This window comes from Zea mays, chromosome 5 (genome assembly GCF_902167145.1).
Source record: "Zea mays cultivar B73 chromosome 5, Zm-B73-REFERENCE-NAM-5.0, whole genome shotgun sequence".
Lineage (NCBI taxonomy): Eukaryota > Viridiplantae > Streptophyta > Magnoliopsida > Poales > Poaceae > Zea > Zea mays.
Window position 1 is genome coordinate 85,030,384 of NC_050100.1, and position 5,394 is coordinate 85,035,777.

General features: G+C 42.9%; 1 long non-coding RNA gene across 1 annotated transcript; it reads left to right on the forward strand.

Annotated features, from left to right (window-relative positions):
• The first annotated feature begins 989 nt into the window (after nt 1–989).
• On the forward strand, nt 990–4,143 carry LOC100273172 (uncharacterized). The gene is made up of 4 exons (NR_147043.1): nt 990–1,200; nt 2,250–2,315; nt 3,270–3,389; nt 3,588–4,143. It is a non-coding gene; the product is annotated as an uncharacterized lncRNA (long non-coding RNA).
• Nucleotides 4,144–5,394: the final 1,251 nt, after the last annotated feature.

Sequence of the window (5,394 nt, forward strand, 5' to 3'; positions counted from 1 at the left end):
ATCAAGATTCTTGATACATTGACTAGAGTTACAAGAAATAAGGTGATAAAGATGTGCAAAGTGCAATGGAGTCACCATGGAGAAGATGAAGCAACTTGGGAAAGAGAAGAAGAGCTTCGCATAAATTTTCCCCATCTTTTCCCTAGATCTTCTTAAATCTCGAGGGCGAGATTCTTGTTAAGGGGGGTAGGATTTGTAATACCCACTTTGTAAGAAAAGTATAAAAAGAGAAATCATATTCCTTTATACGTATATGTGTTATCTATATTCATCATTTCATGTGAACACCACAAGTAAACATATAAATAAATGACAAGAGACACCCAAAAATAATACATACATCATGCTGGGATTTTATTTTTGTGTGCATATTGTGACAATACAAAAATAATAATGTGAAAAGAAATATATCGGAGTTCCAAAGTGGAATTTGAAATATATAAGAAAATCTAGAATTTAGAAGTGGAGAAAGAAAAGAAAATGTATATACAAATAAATAACATAAATAAAGGTAATAATAGTATGTGTAAAACTTATACTTTAAATTTGAGGAAGATTTACCACAGAGTTAAATTTGAAATTTAAATTCAAAAGGAGAAGGAAAAACAATAAAATAAATTAGAAAATAAAAGAAAAAGAGAAAAAACCTTACCTGGGCTTCGTACGTGGTTTCGGCCCACGGGTAGAATTTCCCCCGCGTGGCCCAAACCGACTGTGCGCAGCGTGCCGACAGAAGGGCCCCACCGGGCAGTCTAACGCGCGCGCGCTCCTCATCGCTCCGCCACTTATGCGTTGGGCCCACATGTCATCCCTAACCGTGTCCGTGATCCGGCCACAGCTACGCTCAACGGAAACCGAGATTTCCTGGCCGCCATTCTTGCGCCAGTCTTTGGGGAAGGCACGACCTCTACCACTTTTCCCCGACCTTCGGTGTATATAGGCGCCGTCAGCATGTTTGTATCGCCACGGCGCAGCTCGACGGGAGATAACCAACTGAGTGCCCCTCTTGCCGTCCCACCATTTTCGTGGCTCGCCGGTGTTCTAACCTTGAAGCTCGGCCGCCTGGAATCGACTTGGCGCGCGGAGTGTGGAGGCCCCGGTTGCGCGCGCCTAGGGAGCCTCAGCGGCGGCCAATTTCTCAATCCCCCGCTGGTGCCACCATCCCGCGCGAAGAACGACACCCACCCTGACACGAAGCCGGTGAGCAATTCCTCCCTTACTCGTGTTTACCTTTGTGTTCCCTAGTGCGTAGCAGTTCTAAACTTAGGTTCCGATGGGATAAACGGCCAGGCACCGCCACCAACCATTCCATGGTCGCGGCCGGTGGTGGTCTCTGCTATAGCGACCGCAATCTGGGGCAAATCCCATCCCAATCGATTTGGGTGGTAGCGAATTTGGTTCTACGTGGTTGCTGGTGAGAATTATACACTGGCGCGGCGGATTGGAATTCTCTGGCGAGCTCGTCGGAGATTGGGCGGAGCTTAGCCGCTTGGGCACTTCGTTAGGAAGACAATTGTGGGCGGTCGATGGATAGATCGATGATCCAGAGAACGACGCGGTGTAGAAGTAATCTGGAACCCTTGGATGGTGATCTCACGGCCCCTAGCTGCGCATCGGTTCAGTAGTGAATCTGTGCTGTTGATCTTGATCCTGCGGCTCAGATCTAATGCCAGCCCAACCTTCCCTTGATCTGTTGTGGACCGTACAGATCTAATCCAATGGCTCATCTTCACCCATACCCCTTCGCGAGCACATTAGTCAAAAGAGACCCTCTGGTTTTATATAATCAACCCACCGTTCGTTGTGGACTGTTGTCTGAGTCGGTAGGATCTTGCGTAGAGCACCCTAGCTTATGTTTAAACCTTGAGACCAGTCCAGAGCCGGTTGTAAATTGAATAATGAATTAGAAAATAGATTTTTAATATGAAAATAGATGCTAGGAATTGTATAATCCATAGAAAATTCATATGGACTCCAAATTAATCCATTCCAGTCTCTAAAATTTTGTAATATTATTGCTCTGTTTTGTCATGAAAACAATAAGAAGATTAATTCCTCACATAATCCTATTTTAAGCACATAAAACCTTTGAAAATTCATATCTTAAAATCTAAAACTCCAAAAAATTATGATTCCTGTTCGTAGGATTTTATTTTAATGTGTAGATTATTATTATGTATTTTGTTTACATGTTTGGTGTGATGTTAATTTTCTCTATATACTATGTATGTTTATATTGATGCGAGTAGAAGAGCCTGTGACTGAGGATCCTGGTGACCAACAGATAGAAGTAGCTGAGCAGAAGCTCATTGAAGGCAAGTTGTGCCCTTGATTCACTTTTGTTACCCAATAATATTCTTTATTATTACTATTCAATGCATAGGTTTAATTTTGATGGGACCCAATAGGTCACCCTAGTCTATTTATCCATTTTACCTTGTTATCACTAAATCACTCGGGTAGTTTTGCTATTGCTTTACATGGTTTTGGGATAATATTTCATTATATTTATGTTCCAATTATTTTGTTATTCTATTTATGTTCATGTCAAGATCATTAATGTTAATTGGAACATGGAGCTTAACTTGAGAAACACGTGCCACCACAAGGGTTTAATGGGACGCCCTTGGCCAACTAACTAGGAAAGCTAGTGGAAGACTACCTTACCCGAAAGGGGCAAGGGCAGTAGGGGATTGCATGCAAGGAGGTTCTCGGGTTGATTTTGCTGCGATGGTGGTCAGACGGGGATTTCTTGCAAGTGCTCTTCCCATAAACTATAGCGGGTTTTCGGAAGCTAGTGGAACTTTGTAAAGGCCTCGTAGTGTATCCCTAGCTATTCACCTCGGTAGTGTTTAAGGGTCTAGCTAACCATGTCGACATGGGATACACGACTTGCGGGTATAGGGTACAACCTCTGCAGAGTGTAAAACTGGTATACTAGCCGAGCTCACGGTCATGAACAGCTCAGTACTCTCGCATGATTAAATTATGGAACTAAAATTCATTTTGTCATTTGCATATGCATGGGATTATTATTAATTTTGTTCTATTACTTTATTTAAGGTTTGGTATTTACTTACGTTTAGTAACTGCTAATAAAATTTTGACCAACTACTTAAAAGCAATGCTCAGCTTTAACCCCTGTTGTTGATAAGCCTTACACATCACATGAACTCCCACCTTTGGTGAGTTCATGCCACTGGTTCCCCACAACTTGTTGAGCTATGATCATGTGTGAGCTCACCCTTGCTGTCTCACACCCCCCACAGGAGAAGAACAGGTGGTTCAGGAGGAGCCTCAAAGCGAGAAGTATGATCTGATCTAGGTGGCGTTTCCCCAGTTGACTTTTGCGCCAAGGATGATTCTTAGTTCGTTTTATAATTTATTTTGTAAGTATTCCGCTATGTAATAAGTACTCTGATTATATTGTGACATTTATCTCTATACACTCTGTTATTATATATGTTGTCTTCTTTGGCGCATGTATGAGATGCACCCAGCTTTGTCCCTTAAAGCCCGGGTGTTACACTACTGCTGCTGCCAAGGACTTAAAAGTTTCCTCTGCTATGACTGGAAGGTACCGCAAGTCATGGACATCCTCGCTCCAAGGAGTAGAAAGTAAACAGGGATGTACATGTCGAAGGTAGGGAGGAAGACTCCAAGGTGAACTACTCAGACGGAAGCGTACTCGACGATAAGGCACCGGACGCTCGCAAGACTCAACCCCCTCATGGTCTGATCAAACATGACAAAATGGAGGCACACATGGTAACATATCAGAAAGCACCACACTTCCAAGGGTGGAAATGGTGTACTCCATCAAATCTTTATGTAATTAGTGACCACTCGTTCAATTCCTCCGACTATATAAAGGGATGAGGGTTGAGCTATAGGAGTAGGGAAACTTAGTTGATAACATTGTTGTAAACTATGGTGACGTCTAAGAGGGGGTGAATTCGGACTTCTAAAAATTTCGCTCTAAATTAGGCCACAAATAAATCCCTAGAACAAAACATATTCAAATATGTAAACTAGATTGTGCAAACTAGGTGTTGACTAAATGTTGCTATCTCTATTGCAAAAGGAGTTTCGCAACAAGTTACAATCATTAATATTCTAACTACAAATGAGAGATTGAAACTTAAGTACTTAATGTAAATGCGAATGGTAAAGAGCAAAGTACTTAATGTAAATGCGAAAGGTAAAGAGCAAAGGTAGAGATGCAAACTCTCGCGGATAACGGTGGTATTTTTTCTGAGGTATTCATAACCACTCAAGGTCCCGACTAATCCTCGCTGGTGCCCCTACGCAAAGGGTAGCCCATGCGAGGGCCAAGCACCACGAACGAGTAACTCCGTAGAGAGCCGCGGGCCTTCTGCACACGCAAGTGGTGCTCTACTTCCAGCTCTTTTTAGATACCCCCGCAGTCTTCACTATCGAGCTTTCGGCCGAAACGCCGCGGGCCTCGTTCCCTCCTGTACACAGTGGCGGTCGTATCACAAACACAGTTGATACGGCTCGCGCCACTTGGTACAATTACAACGGTACACACAAGAGCCGAGGGTTATGTGGGGTTTTCTAAACTCACTCAACTAACTGGGATCACCTATAGCAAGCACAATAGCGGTCTAGCTAACCTAAGCACTACGCAAAGCACCTACGCTAATCACCGAGTGATTCTATTAAGCACTTGGGTGTTTGAGCACTTGGAGATGTGTATAACCTTCCTTGTTATGTTGCTTGAGCTTTCACAACTCCAAATGGATGGGTGGTGTGGTATTTATAAAGCCCCAACAAAAACTAGCCGTTAGAAAGCAATTCTGCAGCTTTCTGTGGCACACAGGACTGTCTCGTGATGCACCGAACAAGCCATGTGTACTAGCCGTTAAAGGTAGTCGTTGGAGCTTCCGAAGATGGTGCATCGGACATGGCGCACCGAACAATCCGATTTTGCTCCGGACTCTGATTACGATGATCTTGTACTTTTGGAAAGCTTATAAAATCCTCTATATCCCAGAGTTGAAACCATATCATTTTGAGTAAATTTAGCACACCAGACAGTCTGGAGAAACAACTCCTGTGCTACTGTAGTTTTTTCAGCACTTCCAACTTTGTATTCTAGTGATAACTTTTAGCTCTGAACTCCGATTATAATGATCTTGGATTTTTTTTGGAAAGATTATAAAATTCTCTACATCTCAGAGCTAAAGCCATGTCAGTTTGAGTAGATTTGAAATCGTTAAACACTTCCAATTCGGTCAGCCCTTCCTCTCAACTTCGTCAACTTCACTTTCGTTTTGTGGCCTTGCATCCCACTTCTACTTTTTGATGTGTTGGACTCCTAGCATGTGTAAAGTGTCTTCAATATGACTTTGTAATGTCTTCTATGGGTCT